The 21,486-nt window shown below is 36.3% G+C and overlaps 1 protein-coding gene and 1 long non-coding RNA gene across 2 annotated transcripts in view; both read left to right on the plus strand.

Annotated features, from left to right (window-relative positions):
- LOC126775661 (trypsin, alkaline C-like) overlaps nucleotides 1-21,486 on the plus strand; it is a 283,947-nt gene that overhangs the window by 97,209 nt on the left and 165,252 nt on the right. The window lies entirely within an intron of this gene.
- Nucleotides 5,238-20,069, plus strand: LOC126775616 (uncharacterized). The gene is made up of 3 exons (XR_007669897.1): nucleotides 5,238-5,295; nucleotides 5,917-5,981; nucleotides 20,018-20,069. It is a non-coding gene; the product is annotated as an uncharacterized LOC126775616 (long non-coding RNA).

Here is a 21,486-nt window from a genome sequence, read left to right on the forward strand (position 1 = left end):
TGACTGCGTCAGGGGAGCAGTTCCCTGCACGAGCAACTGCAGCGACCAATTTATCTTTGGTGACGGAATCATCCAATCCCGTCACCTTAAGGTCCACTCGCTTTACAGGTCGAACGACGCTTGCGACTCCATCCAACACAGTGCGGAGCTTCTCAGCAAACTTATCCGCCTGCTCCGCCTGTGCTTTCGGCAGCTCGAGGAGTCTGGCTCCCGTCGCCGATCGTCGGACCCTAAGGCCGCCACAGATTCCAATATCCTAAAGCTTAACGCCCTGCTCCGCGCGCTCCAGGATGTGAGCGTATGTAACGCCCTTCTCCTGCGCATCCGGCTGCAGAGTGACCATTACTGCGGCCCTGCGAGGAGCAACCAGCCTCGGTTTGGCCACCGGCGGAGCCTTCGCCACTGTTGATGGTACTGTGGCGGACGCTGCGGCCGAAGGGGAAGCTTTTTTCTTCTTTCTCCCCTTTTTAACCACAGTGGACCATGATGTCTCCTGGGCCTCCCGTGGTTGGGACTCCGACGTGGTCGGGGTGGCTGATGGGCACGTAGTCGGTGCCAGCGGGACTGACTCGACTGCAGGCACCCGTTTCGGCGCCTGTGCGGGTTTCGGTGGTGGGGTCGGATGGACCACTTGCGCGTATGTAGGTGCAGTTTTCTGCACTACAGCCTGTTTCTTGTCCGCGGCCAGAGGGGGACGGAGCACTTTCGCTGGAAGGAGACGGTCCTGAATTCCTTCCATTTGAACTTTAATCATAAAGCCCACCGACGACATTATAGAGGCCTTAAATTCCTCCAAAGCCTGTGTGTCCCGCACAGTGCTGGTGGACGCCTCATTTGCCACTGCCACCGTGATCCGCATTTCCGCAAACTCACGGCGGTGGGCTTTTAACTCAGCCTTGAGGCTGTCCACCTCCTTGCGCAGGCGGCCATTATCAGCGCGAAGCCTGCGCGTCTCTTCCGCCTTGGTCCTTGATGTCAGAGCATCTACGATGGACTGGAGCGAAGATGCAGATTCTTTGAGCTTCTTGATGAAGCCACCCTTCAGGTTGCTGGATTTCTGGGCAATCTCCAGAATAAGTGCTGCATTGCGACCAGCCTCCGCACGCAGCTCCTCTGCACCCAATTTTAGGGGATCCTCCCTACGGACCTTCGAGGAAGAGGATTCCTCAGAGTCAAGCGCGATCTCAGCCGTCTCCTTACGGAAAGCCCGACTTCTCAAGGAGCGCTCAAGCGCCTCCTCCCTAGCCTCGGCGGTCTTTGCCTTAAGCTCGGCTTTGGCGCGAGCGAGGCCAGTTCCGCGTCCCTTGGAAGTGAGCTACCCCGGCTAGCACTGTTACGTTTCGCCACCGATCTGATTTCGGTCTCCGTATCCGAACCGGAATCAAAGAGCGCGAGGCCCACAAGTGGGCGTTTACGCCCAGCATTTGCGTCAGACGACGACAACTCCGTGTGGACGTCCATCAGAACAAAAAAAAAAAAAACCAACGAACAATCAAACGAAACAAAAGAAAACAAAAATACCCTATATAAATTTAAAAAATGAAAATAATTGAACAACAAAAACAAATCAACAAACAACAGTGAAAACCAACATAACCAATCTCAAGACGAAACCATAATCCATTTGCACAGCCGAGTTCAGAATATGTCACAACAGAAACAACAAAAACCCTTAAAGAAAGCCAAAGTAGTCGTAAAAACATCCACAACGCATAGATAACGCAGCCAAAGCCACGATGTTTCGCTTCAGTTATTATTCGTAACTTGCTTAGCAACATTCGCTCGAGATAACGAACACGTCCGCACGCTACGACGGTCAACGACGAATCCACTATAATATGTCTTGCTCAGTTGGAGTTTGGTCGCCGTGGCTAAAACAGGTCACAAGCACATCATCATCATTATAAAAGCGAAAGTGATTTTGTTTGCTACGCTTTCTTGTCTTAATTATTAAAACGATTATCATGAATTTTGCCATGCGGGTGAAGTCGCGGACATAAAGTGGTAATGCACTAAAAAGGGGGTTTCTTTCTTTACGTTGTACATATATTATATTGAGAGCATAAATTATCAGATTTACGTAATATAGTCGTATAATCTTAGATCTGGCTTATTATAATTCATAAAATATGATCCTCTTTATCATTAGACATTGCATCATATGGCTGTATTCAATTATCAAAAATTAATCAATTAATTGAATTAATAATATTATCTTTAAGCTTGATTTTAATCAAACATTATATACATATATCATATAATTAATCTTTTTGCTACTCAGAAAATGTTATTATTAAATATATAATATACACATGTAATATCAGAATATCGTAGTATTACGATCAATACAAGATTATATCGAGTAAAATGTTTTATTTATGAAAACGCAATATAATTTGTGGATTTATTTTATCTTATATAATTTTCACAGTATATAAGTGCAACTTAGGATTGAATAAGAATACAGTATTTGTTGATTTCTTAAAATGACGTTACTAGTCTAATGATATTTTGTAATTATTTGGAAATTAATAATTATTTTTTGGAAAAAATACTATCAAAAATTATAAATAAATGATGATGAAATGTATACATATACTATAATATTTTATCTTAAGATAATAATGATTGGCATTTAGTCCGATTGTAACATCATCGTGACATCAGTGAACGGATTACTATACACTGAATACTTCTGTCAGAAATATGTATGTTAGTAGCCAACCAGGTAGCATGTCCTTACACGTGGTGGCATTAAATGCTTGTACAGCAGACACTTATGTAGATTGCATAGTATATTATTTAAAGGTCTTTTTTATATAGAATAGGAAGGCGGACGAGCATATGGGCCACCTGACGGTAAGTGGTCACCAACGCCCATAGACATTGGCATGTAAGAAATGTTAACCATCGCTTACATCACCAATGCGCCACCAACCTTGGGAACTAAGATGTTATGTCCCTTGTGCCTGTAAATACATTGGCTCACTCACCCTTCAAACCGGAACACAACAATAACAACTACTGCTGTTTTGCGGTAGAATATCTGATGAGTGGGTGGTACCTACCCAGACGAGCTTGCACAAAGCTCCACCACCAGTAGAATTGTTAATTGTGCAAATAGCGAGACAGTAAAACTTATACAGACACCGTTATAACATAAATAGATATGACATTTTAAATATTTTAATAATATTAATAATTGTTGCTAATTAAAAAAATATTTAATATATATTACATTCATATTTATATAAAGTGACGATACTAAGTATTAATGAAGAACGAATGAATTTTATTAATTCTTAAACACCTAATTATTGAAAAAATAATTGTTTAAATATTATCGATGCTAGGCTCTTATAACAATAAACGCTCAATGAGTGAAATAACGGTTGATGAAAGGCTAATTCTGAGGTTCAGTACGTAGTTACGTAGGAGTTCATGAGTTTCCTTTCCTTACGTTATGATTGTTCATCGAAATCCTTTTATGAAATAAATTTATTTTCATCGTTTTACATACATAAGAATACGTGAAAGGCTTTGTTATATTGTGCTTAAACACCTTAAAGGGTTGAACGGAACGAGTTGAAATTTGTTCGAAAATAAATATATACATATATACACCAATAGAAAGATTCAAAAATATATTAATATAAAAACTAATTAGAAACAAGAAAGGGTTTCAGCATAGTCCAATTTTAATTTATAAGTCTTTGTTTGTCCTGGAACTGTAAACTGCCAGACGCTGAAAAATATACATATAAACAAACAAAAGTTACATATCTATAATTTGGGCATGAACTTATCTTAATGTAGAAGAAAAAAAATCACATAAAAGATAACTTGTCATTCAATAATACTTTTATCGTTTGATAACTCGATGATTACGAAGATTATTAACAATATAAAACATCGCTGGGAAAGAATCAAACATTTATTATTAAGCAATGTACGCAATAACACTGTTGGCTATCGTCGGTGCCGCATTCGGTGAGTACATTAATATTATTGATTGTTTACAATTTAAATTTTATTTACAAATATTAGAAATATAGATTTAAGCCGTTTTTATTTAGGTTTGGTGGTGATAGGTAGCTTATTTATTTATTTATTAGGTTTGCTAGCGATTTTTACACTGGTTATTCTTACATACATACAATTATATTACATCCACAGATTATGTAAAATCATTTAAAAGAAAACATAACATCCTAATTACTATTACTTGTAACAAAAAGAAAAGCTAAAAAAACAAAACGAAGCATGAGCAAAATAGAAAATTAAAACTTGTACGTGGAAACATCTTTACAAGTTAAATATAAAATTGGTATATAAACATTATATTTCTGTTCATTAATAAATACTTAAAAGTAATAAAGTTGATAAAATAAATTTAAAACAAGTAAGCTTAAGTATCGGTTTTTAATTATATAAAAAGCAAATTCATCGTTGTAAGGCGCTAGTCCAAGTAAAAAGAGTTCTTAATACAGTGTTTCATTGTTATAAATATAAGTTACTAGTTTATTTTTAAAACTGTTGAGAGAACTTGCTTCTTTAACATATTTCGGAAGTTTATTGTATAATTACGCTCCTCTAAATGTTAAATTATTATCTCCATAACTCGTTTCTTACATTAGGTAATGTGAAGTGACTGGCTCGACGTGTTTTATATTTGTTTATATTATTATTTGCAGTAAATGCGACGTGAGAATGAATTAGTTCATGAGTTATTTTATATAAAGATACATGTGTTATTTGTGGATAGTTGCTTAATGTTGTTTTAATATTAACTATGCGTTACAGTCGTAACCATGCCACCATCCTTGGAAACTTTAATGCACATCCCTTATTACTGTAGTTCCTGCAGTAGTGGCACACTCAGCCTTAAGAATTATATTCAGTATTGCTCTTGTGCGGTGACCTATGTGATGAGTTGGTGGTACCTACCGAGACGGGCTTGCACCAAGCTATCACTCATTGATATATTTTGAAATCTTTGATTATTTCAGAATGATATAAATTATGTAGTGAGTTATATCATTTATACCATCAATTTATTTTTATTATTTTTACAGCGGCACCAAGTGCACTCGGTCCACGTATTGTTGAAGAATCGGCGTCGAACGCACTTGCCCCGCGTATTGTTGGAGGATCTAATGCTAACATAGAAGATTACCCTTTTATGGCAGTCATATTGGTATCTGTTGAAGATTACATTCAATATCGTTTCATACCCGTCTGCGGAGGAACTCTAATCACAACCAGATCCGTTCTTACGGCAGCCCACTGTTTTTTGTAAGTCGAAAAGTAACATTTTTTTTTTCTTAGATATGCGGCAGTTGTAGTTCTCTGGCAAACACATTTATATCTGAGCACTTTGTAATTATATGACCAGTAGCCATCACAGTAGCTGTTCCTTACACGTGCTAGCATTGAATGTTTGTTTAGCAGGCAGGTGTGTAGATTGCATAGCATTTGATTTTAGGGATGATGTGAGTAGTGGAAAAATCAAGACAGTAAATAAAAATTAAAAAGTATACAGACACGTTCATAACGTTACGTAACAAAGCACCTTAAATCAATATAGCTTAGACATTCTGAATGTTTTTTAAGATTCATTATTTTACTAATGAAAAAAAATGATAAACATTAACTCTTTAGACATTTAGACATTTTCGGAAAAACAACACGACGAGGTGCCATATTTCATACCTTCGTCAGCGATTATCACAAAGGAGACCGGATAGGTTCTCTTTTCTACGTTGATATGAATAAAATTTTAAATAATCAAACTATAAGTGGTATGCAAGTATGATATGATATAGAGTTTAGAATTAGTAGTGCAAACAAGCCCTTAGTTAGTTTTAGTAGGGTGGTAATATGTTATGAGTTTTAATTGAAACATTTTATTCACAGTAACAACGTCATAGATAACAGACATATACGAGTGCGACTTGGCTCGACATTCTCATATTTTGGAGGTGACTTTCATAGAGTTCAAAATTGGATTAAGCATCCTGGATACGCGTTTCCTAAAGTATATCACGATATTGCAATACTGAAACTCGCCGCCCCCGCCACACTCTCCAGCCGCGTTGCACTTGCCTCAATCGCTGGACCCAACTACTTGGTCGCAGATAATACTACCGTCACCGCTGCCGGATGGGGCTTACTTGAAGTATGTTTACGATCTATATATTTTATTTTTATTTTTTGGTTCACACTACGCTAGCATTTCCTAAATTAAAAATATTCGTAAATATACTTTTTATTTTTTCAAATTCAGCAAGCTAATTTAGGTCATACATTGAGCATGCGTCGCCGACTACGGGATATATGATTATTTTAATTAACCGCGAATTATGGATAACGAGTTTTGCATCATTATTCGTTGTTTAGTATTTCCTTGCAGTTCAGATTATTCCATGTCAGTATTTTTGCAATATAAACGACCCAAGTCTTATTATAACAAAACTTTAAAGATATGATTATACGCATTATATCAGTTCTCATAACGAATTGTATCCTAAAATGTATTAAAAACACTATGATTTTTTCATAGTTTGGTGGTGAACCGTCACATATCCTTCAACGAGTTGACGTACAAATAATCAACCACGACATCTGCAGAGAAAATTACGCTGAACTGCAGTCTTTGCTAGGCGAACATCAAGTTCCTAATGTAACATCGGAAAAGATATGCGCTGGAATATTAGATGGTGGTGGCAAGGATGCATGCAGTGGTGACTCAGGAGGACCTCTGCTTCATCAAGGAATCGTTATAGGAGTCACCTCTTGGGGCCATGAATGCGCTCTCGCGAAATATCCCGGAGTGTATGTTAACGTACCATCTTATACCAGTTGGATTGTTGATAATGCAAAAAAATAATTATTAATAATTAAATCTGTTTTACTTACACCCTAAACCTATACAAAAATATGTAAAGTTAATATAATTGTTGTCAAATACTTCAATTAATGGCATTGAACCGCATAACGTATGACGATCATAACACTGCATATACTGATTACTAATTGTCACTAACTTGGATCTGACTGTACTGTGATGCGCCTGATCAGCTGGTTGAGAGTCTGCGGGGCGCGCCATCTCCACCCACACTTATTCTCACTTACGTTACGGCACCTCACTTGTCTTAGTATTAATACGTGACTACTTTACTGAATTCGCGATAATTATGTGTATAAAGCAATTAACATTAGCTATTTTATTTTAAAAACTTTTTCATATTTAGTGTCGCATTAATGATCTGCAATTTTACTCGTGTTTCGTACTCTTAGATTAGCAAGAAGTTGAGTTTACTCGTAGTCCATACTACGGTGGCGCCATCTGCACTGATTTTGATATTTATTTATTTTGTTCCTGACAATCATCTTAGCGGCCTATCATTATTCACATTTCAGTGCTCCGTCACTGCACACTTTAAAAATGTTTTGTGACGCTCATTTATTTTTTGCTATAAGCTTATATAAAAATAGGCAAGCGCAAGCATACAGATGGTGACTCAAACTTGGAATGTATAGTGAAAAAAGTTTCCCGAATTTTGATGCATGCCTAAAGAAGAAAGGATCGTTAGGTTTCAACATCAGACTCTTGACTCCTCAATTTCTTCCTCGTCATATGCAGTTATGCATATAAGGTTGGTAATTTTGTAACTACCTACATTTTATTATTTTTTTTTTGTGACAAATAATATTGCAGATTTCCATAAGAGTTATCACTTTATTATGAATACGAATGATAAAACCCACTTTTGTAAGTGTGTTGCGGACAATCTCTGGAATTGTCACACACAAAAATTATGTGGATCACCACATAAGTGGATCACAATTATGTGTATAATGGCAATGTGGTTATCCCTTAGGGATATAACTTTGCTTGCTGGCCTTAATGTTCTTACATTTATAATACGGTTAAATTAGTGGTAATGCGAGTATTCTTTGGTAATAAATACCATACTTACCGGTAACACTTACCTACGACGTTGTCGTGGACAGTCATTGCGATTGTATCTTTACTAATAAATCGTAGAGAAAATTTAGGTTAATAATAACAATGCGAGTACTCATTGGGATTACTACTTTTTATAAACACCTTAACTTAAAAGTAAAATGCGGGCATTCTTTGGGAATGTCACGTTATTACTTCACGTCACACTTACAATGGAATTTACATTCCAGCAGCTATATTGAGCCCCAGCCGTCTACGAGTACTGCCACCGAGCCGCAGCCGTCTACGATTGCTGCTACCGAAATACAAACCTTCATGCATAGCAGAAGCTCTAACTTGACTCATGGCAGATTCAAAAAATACCGCTGTAATTAAGCTACTGATGGACGCGACTAAATTACTTTGTGATACACAATACTCCGACTCTATACTGCGTAAGAACTTTGTTTTTAACAATCTCAAAAAAGAGCTGAAGGATCATCTCGTAGCAACAAAAATAGACAATATGCTTTTTAGCGAAGATTTGCCGCATGCGTTAAAAGCCTTAAATAATAGAACTTCACTTTGTAAGTTCGTTTTATCATCAATTAAAACGTAGGTACTTAATTGTGTATTGTTTGCTTGTAGCAAACAAAAACGATTAAGCAACAGTATCACAGAAGTTGTAGCAATTCTACAAGCTTATTATCCAGTTCTTAATTAAACATATATTTTAACAATTATGACCGTTAATTCATGAAAAATTAATATTATTTTCGGGAGAAAATTTTTAAATGTAGGAATTAAGAGTATTTTATTTATTTGGGGCCACAAAATATTGCGCTGATTACTGAAATATTAAAATTCTATAAATGGGTGTAGGGTTGTAATTGTAAAATTGTTAAGTCTAATTTAAAATTCTAAAGTGCCAAAGTAAAGTTTTACAAAATAAGTTTAACGAAACAATATGTTGTTATTTAAATGGATACAAATTAATATTATAAATATAAATATTACAAAAGTTTAATTTTCTAATCTAAATACAAAATTTCAATATGTAAATATTTTTTGAATCCTTTGAATGCCAACTTTTTTTTTAAATAAAATATTAAGTTACAGTTTATATAAATCACACTCGGTTCCACTATAGCGGCGAAAATAATATGTAGAAATTACATACCAAAGTCCAGTTCTTTAAGTTAGTTAATTAAAATTTAAGCCTCCTTAAAGTCTTTCTAAAGAATATCATGAAGACATCTTGAAATAAATCTTCCAAAAGTTAGGTTTCTTAAGAATCCGATTCGAATTTTATTCCCACGAGGTTTACCATGATAATAGCAAATCCACGAATTTTTAAACAATCCAATATGGATTTTAATTGATTTAACCAAAATGTGGAAGATTATTCATGAAAACAGTACTTTTAAACAATATTATGAGTTTACAAAAAAATAAAAGTTGACCCAATGACCGGAAGGAAAGTGAAGTATTAGTGTGTCTAACAGCCTTTGTCCGTCCGTCCGTGAAACTATAAACTTAAATAATAATATTAATGTTTCATATCAACATCAATCGGATTATTTTTTTATAAGAAACGGAAAAAAACAAACCAACAAAACTTACATATCTACGAAAATAAGAAATATACAAACATATATATAATTAGAGCATCCTTATTTTAATATTTAAAAGAAGCAAAAATCACATAAAGGATGACTTTTAATTTAATAATACTTTTATCGTTTGTTAACTCGATTTACGAAGATTATTAACAATATAAAACGTCGCTGGGAAAGAATCAAACATTTATTATTAAGCAATGTACGCAATAACACTGTTGGCTATCGTCGGTGCCGCTATTGGTGAGTACATTAATATTATTGATTGTTTTCAATTAAAGTTGTGGTTACAAATATTAGAAAAATAGATTTAAGATATTTAAGACGTTTTTATTTTGGTACCATGGTTATAGGAATCTTATTATTTTTTATCGAGAAAACAACCTGATGGTAAGTGGTTCTCACTGCATATAGACATTGTTACAGTATGAAATGTTACCTATCCCTTACAACCGTTACTACGCCACCATACTTGGGAACTCAGTTGTTCCGACCCTTTTTTCTGTAGCAACACTGTCACACGCAGCCTTCAAACCGGAACACAAAAACTAAGTATTGCTGTTGCGCGGTGGCATATATGATTAGTGAATGGTACCTAAAAAAAGGGCTTGCACAAAGCACTTATTGATCTTATCAAATTTATTATTTTGTCATATAATTTATACAATCACTAATTTTTAATTTTTTACAGCCGCACCAAACGCACTCGCTCCACGTGTTGTTGAAGAATCGGCACCAAATGCACTCGGTCCGCGTATTGTTGGAGGATCTAATGCTGACATAGAAGATTACCCCTATATGGCTCTCATTTTAGCATCAAGGGATGATTATATTCAAATCCGTTTCATACCCTTCTGTGGTGGATCTCTAATCACAACCAGAGCCGTTCTTACAGCAGCCCATTGTTTCTTGTATGTCAAAATTAATATTCATAGATATATGGTAGTTTTAGTTCAACGATAAATTAATTTTTATGCCGGGAATATATACGTATATGCTAGTAGCCAGCACAGTGGCCCCTTACACGTGCTACTCTTATCATGCGTATGCATTTAATGTTTGTATAGCAGTTATGTAGATTGCATAGCATTTGATTTGAGGGTTGGTGTATATGGTGAGAAAAGTAAAACTATAAATTGTATGACCGTGCCATTAACAGCTGGCGAGCTGTTTCCGATTGTGCAAGTATACACGTATTTTTTGGTTGTTTTTTTACTCGTTGTGTTGTGTTGTATTTTCCAGCTGCTGGCATGCAATCTCTCTTTTATTTCCTTATTTATTTTTAACAAACTGCTAATTTGGAGATACGTTTAAAACATAAAATAACAAAGCGCTTTAAATAAATGTGGCATGAACGTTTAAAAAAATATATTTTTAATTAAAATAAATAATAAAAACAACACTAAGAAGTGCCATATTTCATACCTTCGTCAGCGATCACAAAAGAGACCGCACCGGGTTTCTTGCTATGATGATATGATAAAAATCTATTAAATCACTGCAAGCTATAATATATTGCGCACTACATCGCAGTCTGGTGTAGATGTCAAAAGCCATGAGATTTTATAGAACAGATGTTTAATTTCACAGGAACAACGTTCTGACAACAAATCATTTCCGAGTTCGACTTGGTTCGACACTCGCAAACTTTGGAGGTCACGTTCATAGAGTTGAAAACTGGATTAAGCATCCTGGATATACGTTTCCTCGATTATATCACGACATTGCAATACTAAAACTCGCAACACCCGCCACACTCTCCAGCCGCGTTGCACTTGCCCCAATTGCTGGACCCAACTACTTGGTCGCAGATAATACTACCGTCACCGCTGCCGGATGGGGCATACTTGAAGTATGTTAACGGACTAGATATATATGTTTAAACATGTTAGCCCGATGGTAAACTGTCTCTATCAATCACAGACCAAGCAAATTATCTCACACATTAAAATTGACCACGGGATAAATAATTATTCAACAAAACACGAATTATGAATTAGTTTTGGATCATTATATCGTTGTTTTGTGTTTCTTTGCAGTTTAGACCATTCTACGTCAGTTTTTTTGCAATATAAACGAGCTAAGTCATATTGTAACAAAACATTGAAGAAATATGATAAAGAAATATGTTACTCATTAAATTGTTTGCTGATCAGCTAGTTCTTGAAATAAATTGGATACTATAATTAATTAAACACACCATGCTTCTTTCACAGTTTGAGGGCGAACCGCCAGAAATCCTTCAAACAGTTGACATACAAAAAGTCAACCACGAGAGAAATTTACACTGGACTGCAGTCTTTGCTAGGCGAACATCAAGTTCCTAATGTTACATCCGAAATTGTACGCGCTGGAATATTAGGTGTTGGTGGCAAGGATGCTTGCAGTGGTGACTCGGGAGGACCTCTTCTTCACCAAGGAGTTGTAATTGGAGTTACCTCTTGGGGGCATGAATGCGCCCATCCGAAATATCCTGGAGTCTTTGTTAACGTACCGTCTTATACCAGTTGGATTGTTGAGAATGCATAAAAAATGACAGTAAATTAAATCTTTTTTATAAACATTCAAATGAAATACAAAGACAATAAACGTAAATAAACAGTATCATTAGCTGTTTTATATTTAAGTTTAAGTTATAAAGTAAATTAATATTTATTTTATAATTAACGAATCAAAAGTTTTTAGAAGTGTGTAAAAAGCACTACCTGTGCAATACAAACAAAACAACTTATTATCTATCTAACATAAACACAAAGAAACTCCTAAGAATGCCCTAGAATACAAATGGTTTTACTTACGGTTTGGTATCTCGAACCTCTTAAATACGTAATGTAAGGTAGATGACGTAGGTAACCCTTCGTTACATACGATTTGTATGTATTTAACTAATTAACACCCACCAATATAAATATTGTAAATTAATTTAAATATCAATAAGGACATTAAGAGTAATATTATCAATTGAGTTAATATTTATATATTTTCAGAGCTTTTCATATCTACGAGCTTACGCTTCGCACCGTTCGACAATGAGTTTAAAGCATAAAGTTTCTTTATGCTCCAATTACGTGTATAATTTGTATATTGAGCAATTTTATATCTCTGTAACTAACTTAATCTCATACATGTATACACATAAATTATATCATGGCGTTTCGCACACTAATTACATGAAATGATAGTTTCATCTTTATTTGAAATTAGTGACTTATGTCTAGTTTCTAAAACGCTGATTATAGTTACATAATTAAGTATATTTTTAATCTGAGCGATCATTAGTCGTTGGTAGCCGATGACGCAATAAGCGACCACTGATCATTCATCATTTGGTCGAATTGGTTTCGTGGGCTGCGAAAACTATTGAAGAGGTCTAAAATGATGTTTTGCATGTTTATAGTATTCATTATTATCTAACCATTATAGTAAAATTACAACAACTGTTTATTGTTCTCAATAGTCAATAAAAATACAGGTAGAATCGAAATATGATGACACTCGTATCATGATATTAATCTTGATGCAATTAAATAGCTTAATAATAAAGCTTCATACAAATACACATGTAAATTACTCTTTTAATTATTCGAATGGGACCTTGTGCTTAGAAGTTATAACGCAAAAAGTAAGAAAAATGCCGCGGTGTGAGTGACTAATGTATAATGCGCCACCACTCACACGTAGAAGCCATAAACAGAACCTAATAATAAATAAACGCATAAAAAATACACAGGGCGTGGGCTTTATGCATATTTATTACTATATAGCACTTTAATAAAAACAATGCCCTCCGGAGCTCAAGAGAGATTAGCCAACTGCGCAGGACATATTAAAGTGCACAAGTGTTTGCGCAAGCACACGTGCGCTCTCTATTCCCTAACTCGCATTATGAGAGTGGGATGGGACGGTAATCTGACACGACCGGAAAGAGTTCAGGCGCAGGGCCAATGACTTTGAGCTTTGAAAATGTATAATTAAAGGCCAATGTGGAAGCGGATCCATCACAAAGCACTTCAGAGATAGCTGCAGGCTTCGGGGTTGTCACGGGGTTCTCGTGTGTACGGGGTTCGTTCCACCAAGACCGTTACATTAATAAAACTCGTCATAAAGATTATAAAATTACCGGAACCGGTACACTTCCGCGAGCACCTCCGCCTGGAGCTCCCAAGGCGGATCGCCCGCGAGAAGTGTTGCCGCCGTCCACGACAACGATATCCGCGTATCAGCCTCACCGCTATGATTCTCTGCGGCCTTCGCAAGAGAACCTTGTTCCGAGCGGTGAGAGCGTCCACCCAGATGGGCGCACCGTACGGCGTATAATCGCCGGCATGTCGTGTCCGGCCCTCCTACATTTGGTAGGAGCCGGCTTAAGGCAGCAGCAGCGTTGATGAGCTTCGGGCCAAGTTAGACAAAATGCTGCCCAAAACTCCATCTTCCGTCCAGGGTTTTTTTTTTTATATGCCCGGGATGGCAAATGACTCTACTCCACCTGATGGTAAGTGGTATTAGAGTCCAAACGCGACGACGGCCAGTACAGTCGGGAAGAATGTTCTGTACTAGCCGTCCCCGCCTTGCCGGCCCGCAAGATGCCTCTTCACGCCTCGTTTGAAGGAACCCGGGTTGTAAGAGGAGGGGAACACGTGAGCTGGTAAGGAATTCCATTCTTTGGTAGTGCGGCAAAGAAAGGAGTTGCCAAATTTCTTTGTGCGCGATGTAATTGATGTCACAGTTAGGCGGTGACATCGAGAACCAGCTTGCGTGGACTTAAGAAGGAAGGGGGAAGCAGGAATTAGAGAGAATAATTCCTCAGAGCACTCGCCGTGATACAGACGATAGAAAGCGCTCAGTGCTGCTATCTCGCGACGCAATTGTAAAGGTTCAAGGGTGTTTGTGACCTTTACGTCGCCAATAATGCGTACTGCACGTCGCTGCAACCGGTCCAAGGCCTCCATTAGGTACTTAGCGGAGCCATCCCAAAGGTGCGAGCAATATTCAACGCAAACTAAACTACAATGTATAAAAGTGGTAGTCTTGATTAGTACTTACATTTCCCCCGTCGATACGATCTCGTAATTTATCTAATATTAATTAATGTTTTAGTATTTTCATCTACTGTTGAATTTTTCTTTTGCTTCAAATACATCTTCAATGTTCTGCTACATATGCAATTCGTATTCATCGTGTGCTTGGTGAACGTTACACTACGAACTCAGAATGAACGATTACGCAGTCTGATCTTCAAATTGAAACTTTACGGTTGTATCTTTTGTATTATCTATATAGCCAATCTGAACCGATAAAATAATCACGTATATTAAACGTTTTAAATATTATTTTATATTTTTGTAATTGTCCATATATCTGTATCTGTATAATACAGAAATGTATAATTCGAATCATTAAAATGTTACGACGAAGACATCGCCGTACCTGATTTAATACGAAATGATTCTCATTTTAAAAATATTAACACACATAACATTTTAACGCATTAACTCATAATTAATATTTACAATATCTTTGATCAGATGCAATGACAACAAAGAATATGAAAAATGCGCGCACAACGATACGTCGTCTCTATCGCGCGTATGTGTCGATATGTGAAGTAGTGAGAAGTATCGACGAAGGAGAAGGTCCCTTGGTCGCGATCTTACTCCTTTCCAAGATAATGGAATGCATCGATACCTTTTATCACCTCATATCAATAGCTTATATATTATTAGGTATGGGACTATTATATTAGTACAAAAGTTCATTAATCACTACGATATCTGATATATACTTAGATAAATAAACAGAGAAGCAGATGTGTGGTCGTATAACATCATTATTAATTTTGGGGTGACATTAATTTGGACTGTATATAAAGGCGCTTTGCTAGTTCTCGTGGTGGAGCCCTGCCACAGGACTCAAGAAGTAGTATTCATCTTACTACATATGTTTATATTGCACATTATATAATTAAGGCCTCGTTGGTCTAATGACTTAATGTAAGGCCGCAGACCCGGAAGTCTTGGGTTCAATTCCCAGGTCAGGCCAGTAAAAAGTTATTGGGTTTTTCTGTCAGAAAATTCTCAGTAGCAGCCCGGAGTTTGGAAGTTGGAAATGTGTACACTCCCGTGCCTCGGATAGCACGTAAAGCCGTTGGTCGGATAGCCGTTCCATCGGATTTTGAGTCTCTTGACTTTAATGAAATATTATTGTCTCATTATGTTGGAAACAACACAATATTACAGCAGTGAATATCAAGGGGATATAATTATCACTAGCAGCCACTAGCCGTTCCCTCCAGCCCTCGCTTAGCACAACGGCAAAGTGACCTCTTTTATTAGTGTTGTTTATCTGTTTTTTTCCGAACATTTTCATACTACACGAATCCTCGTGAGTCACTTGATGTGTGCGTCGGCAGACAAATAATTGAAATATCAACTGTCTCGCTACTAGGACCATGTCGTTAATGATATGCCTGCATTTTCACCATTAGGTATTTGTGTTCTCACGAGGCAGTTCTTAGTTGGAGTAAAAATTATTTTAATTTTACATTGAAAGCGATGGAGGGTAGATGTTGGTGCTTATATGTATATAAGATATATGTTGTTTTTGTTCCATATGTTTAGTTACCGCTAGAAACGTCAAATTACGTTCAAATACAGACATGCGGCAGTTCTGCTGATATTATGGTTTTTATATTTTATATAAAACAAACGTAACATATTAAAATAAATATTTTTCTTTCAGGTTATCGGTGGCATTGCAACCTTTTTGGCAATAATTCTACAATTTCATCTTATAGATAATGTGCAAATGAAACATTAGTTATAACACAAAAATTAGATGATCAGTGCCTTATATATTATATGTTTCTTGGGAATTAAACAATTCGTTTGAAATGAGCTTTTAATTTCTTCAAAAATTATACTTAACAGATTTCTTTGTTGGCTTAGCAGCTAGTTTGTACGAATACAGCGAATTTGATTTTGACCTGGGTCGAAAAAAATTGGATTTTTGAGTAAAAACCAAAATTCATTAGCAGCTGCAAGTTAAGATGTTGAAAGTACCAAAGAGTCTACACTTACATAAGAGATATTGTCAGAGATTGTACCCTTACATAAATCACCCAAAGAGAAGTTACAGAACAAAAACTTTAAAAGATGCCATTATATCACGTTATACCAGACATCGTTCTGACTTTGATCTTATAACTAATATATATTAAACAGTGAGATTACATACATTTATCTATGATTAAAAATATTTTATATAATAGGAATTTTGATCAATTAATAGGGATTATCCTAATTAATAGGGATTACCCTAGTCAGACTGCTATTTTTGAATTCCGTCGATATTTGAACGTTGATGTTCTCGAAATCGCCTTACAGAATTGTCGGTAAATTGTAATAAATGATTATCAAACTGAACCTTACCTTAAACACACACTCATTTTTATCGTCTTCCGAAGTTCCATTAGTTAATGTCGATGATGAATTAGCGTTGAGCTGAAATTCTGCTATCCAAAGTGAATTTTCAGATTTTCATATTCACAGAAATCGTCTGTCCTTTCTTCTTCTTCGTACTATCTAGTAAAATTATTTTTTTAATGTGGTTAGGTAATTCACCACCCATTGGCATTGGCGATGTACGAAATATTAACCATTCTGTACATCGCCAATACGCCACCGACCCTTAGAACTAAAATGTTAACCTGTAATTAGATCCAACATTTAAGCCCGGCTGGCCGTTTGCCGAAGGTTGTGGGTTCGATTCCCACCCAGGACAGACATTTGTATGCATGAACATGTGAGTGATACCTACCTGGGGTTCGCCCAAAGTCCTACCACCGAGTAAAATAAAAAATATTGTATAGTCTTTTCTTTCAAATGATTACTTTATTTAATATAATTAAATTTTATTTAATTATAATTTTTAATCTTTATTAAGCAGTCACGTAGATTTGAATTGAAGAAAATTATATATTGTCTTAAGCTACGAAATAGGTAAATGCATTTTTCAAATTTTTAATGATTAAATTGCAATAACACAATCGTATAAGTGCTTAAGATACTGACGATGGACAAAAGTAAAGACAGTCTGACGGAGAAGATGCGCCAGACGGTGAAGTTCATCGGACTGATTTCAAGGAATTTGATTCCGTCGAAAATTTTATTTCGTAGTACATGATCTGAAAACAACGTACATTTGTATAAATTATGTATTGGATTATCATTTATTTGAATTTAGTCTTTTAATACTAGAACTAGTAAATATAATAAAACTATAAACATTTCAGAATCGGCATCTGTGGATATTGTGATTGAATCGAAAGTATGCATGCTATTCGTATGCCTCGCTGGTCTAGTGGCTTGATATAAGGCCGCAAACCTGGAAGTCCTGGGTTAAAAAGTTCTTGGGTTTTTCTATAAGACAATTCTCAGTAGCAGCCCGGAGTCTAGAAGTTAGAAGTGTGTACACTCCCATGCCTCGGACAGCACATAAAGCCGTTGGTCCTGCGCCTGAACTCTTTCCGGTCGTGTCGGATTGCCGTCCCATCGTATTATGAGAGTTAAGGAATAGTTGCGCACACACCCGCCATGGCCGAAATCGGTGTAAAAGACATTATTATTATTATGCGTCACCTTACCGTAATGTTAAAAGAAGGAAAAATCACATAAACGATAAAATGTAATTCGATAATACTTTTATCGTTTGAGGCTAATCGATGATAACGAAGATTATTAACAATATAAAACATCGCTGGGAATGAATCAAACAATTTAATCTAATTGAACGATGTACGTAATACACATTACACTATTGGCTCTATTTGGTGCCGCGAGTGGTAAGTAATATATTTTAAGTTTTGTACAAATATCAGAAGAATATATTATTTAGGAATATATATTATAGAATAAAGACATTTAAGACGTATCTTGTTTCATGGCTCATTGTACTTGACAAGATTTGAAATTATGCTATCATTTAAAATTGCCTACATAAGGCACACTGGCTAACAGGCCACTTGGTAAGTGGATTTTGCCCATTGCCCATAGATATTGGCAGAGTAAGAATAATTAATTTAAGTGGTGGTATATGTCATAAGTATTTGGTACTTACCGAGACGGGCTTGCTCAAAGCCCTATCACTGAGTATAAAATTGAAATGTTTTATATCAGTATGGTATGTAATATGTAGCTAGTGAAATAGCATTGTAGTAAGTCAAATAATTTAAACCATCAACTCATTTTTAATTTTTACAGCGGCACCCAACGCACTCACTCCGCGTATTGTTGAAGGACCGGCACCAAACGCACTCGCTTCTCGTATTGTTGGAGGATCTAATGCTAACATAGAAGATTACCCTTTTATGGCAGTCATATTAGGATCTATTGAAGATTACATTCAATATCGTTTCATACCCGTCTGCGGTGGAACTCTAATCACAACCAGATCCGTTCTTACGGCAGCCCACTGTTTATTGTAAGTCGAAAAGTAACATTTTTTTTCTTAGATATGCGGCAGTTTTAGTTCACCGGCAAACACATTTATATCTGAACAATTTGCAATATATGTGCCAGTAGCCAACACAGTAGCTCCTTACACGTGCTAGCATTGAATGTAATGCATAGCATTTTATTTAAGGGGTGATGTTAATAGTGGAAATAGCAAGACAGTACACCGTATACAGACACGTCCACAACATTTTTTTCTCGCAGTGGAAACCTTCAAAAAGGTACCCGGGTCCCATGGGGGTGGAACCGGGCTATGTGGGATTCTTACCCACTAAAACCACTGCGATGGCCGTCCCCAGCACGGATCGGAGAAGCTGCATTGTGTCGATATCCGTGGCCTCTCGCGTACTGTATTCCGCTCAAGGCTCAGTGGAGCTCGCAGGGGGCGAAGGTAATCTAGCCCCCCGCACTCCTCGCTAGTGCGTGCGTCTGAAATAGAACACGCAAGGCACCCACCTCACGCATCCACACCAAACGTTCATAACATAACGTAACAAAACTTTTTAAATGGATATAGTTTGACATACTGAATGTTTTAATAATATTCATATTTTATTATTTAACATTATTTAAAAAAAATTATGTTTATTAACTCTCGTTAAGACCTTTTAAGAAAAACAACACAAATAAGTGATATATTTCATACCTTTATCAGCGATTTTCACAAAAGAAACCAGACTGGCTCTCTTTTCTACGTTGATATAAATAAAATCTTTAAAAAAAACGCTGCAAGCCAGAAGTTATATGGAACATACTTCCATATAACTTCTGGCATGCACTGTAGAGTTTAGAATTAGTTGTGCAAACAAGCCCTTCATTCATTTCAGTGGGATGGTAATATGTTATGAGATTTAAATGAAACTTTTTTTTTCACAGTAACAACATTCTAGATAACAGACAAATACGAGTGCGACTTGGCTCGCCATTCTCGTATTTTGGAGGTAACTTTCTTAGAGTTCAAAATTGGATTAAGCATCCTGGATACGCGTTTCCTAAATTATATCACGACATTGGAATACTGAACCTCGCCGCCCCCGCCACACTCTCCAGCCGCATTGGACTTGCCCCAATCGCTGGACCCAACTACTTGATCCCAGATAATACTACAGTCACCGCTACCGGATGGGGCTTACTTGAAGTATGTTAACGACCTTGATTTTTTTTGTACACTGCACAAACATTTCCTAAATCAAAAATACTTATAAATATACTTTTTATTAATTAAGTACAGCATGCTAATACTTTGGGTTTTTAAACATTGCTACACCATTGCAACATGGTAGTACATTTGTTTTATGATGTTCGGAAAACAGTCGAATAAATGGTATCGGGATACCGGGAATAAACGGTACCCCGATGGTAAATGGTCACTATCAAACATAGCTAAACATAGTTCAGACTCTTTTATTCTACGTCAGTTTTTTTGCAATATAAACGACCTAAGTCTTATTATAACAAAACATTAAAGGTTTATGTTGGGACACATTAAATCGTTGGCAGATAAGCCGGTCCTCGAAATGAATTGGATCCTTACATGAATTAAACACACCATGCTTTTCCACAGTGGGGTGGTGAACCGTCACATATTCTTCAACAAGTCGACAAAAAAATCGTCAACCACGATATCTGCAGAGAAAACTATGCTCGACTGCAGTCTGTGTTAGGTGAACTTCAAGTTCCTAATGTAACAACCGAAAAGATATGCGCTGGAATATTGGATGGTGGTGGCAAGTCTACTTGCAGTGGTGATTCAGGAGGACCTCTTCTTCACCAAGGAGTTATAATTGGAATCACCTCGTGGGCGTTCCAATGCGCCCACGCGATGTTTCCTACTGTTTTTGTTAACGTACCTTCTTATACCAGTTGGATTGTTCAGAATTCATTAAAATAAAATTCAGTCAATTAAATCTTTTTTATATACTACATATTACTATACAAACCCTTAAGCAATACAAGGACAAGCGACTTATAAAATATACGTACAGCAACAGTACCATTAGCTATTTTATTTTTGGGTTTAAGTTATTTCATACAATTTAAAAATATTTATTTACAGTAAAGAAACCAAAATCAACCATTTTTGGTTTCTGTAAGTATATAAAAAACAATCCCTGTGAACCAAACAACTTATTACCTCTCTTACATAAACACTAATAAGTTCCTAAGAATGCAACAAATGTTGTTAACATTACTTATTAACTTATAAATTAGAAGTACGAAGTTGACATTTAAAGTGCCAAAATATGGAACATTCTTTCTTAATTAGCAATAAATGAGCATGAGAGTATGAGAAAGCTATTAAATTCAATAAACTAGACTAAACGATTGAAACTATTCATATAGCATTAGTATTCTAGCCAGGCCTCCTATATATTGTCTAATTCTATGTTCAGCTTTTGACTAAATGATT

The sequence above is a fragment of the Nymphalis io genome, chromosome 18, assembly GCF_905147045.1.
Source record: "Nymphalis io chromosome 18, ilAglIoxx1.1, whole genome shotgun sequence".
Taxonomy (NCBI): domain Eukaryota; kingdom Metazoa; phylum Arthropoda; class Insecta; order Lepidoptera; family Nymphalidae; genus Nymphalis; species Nymphalis io.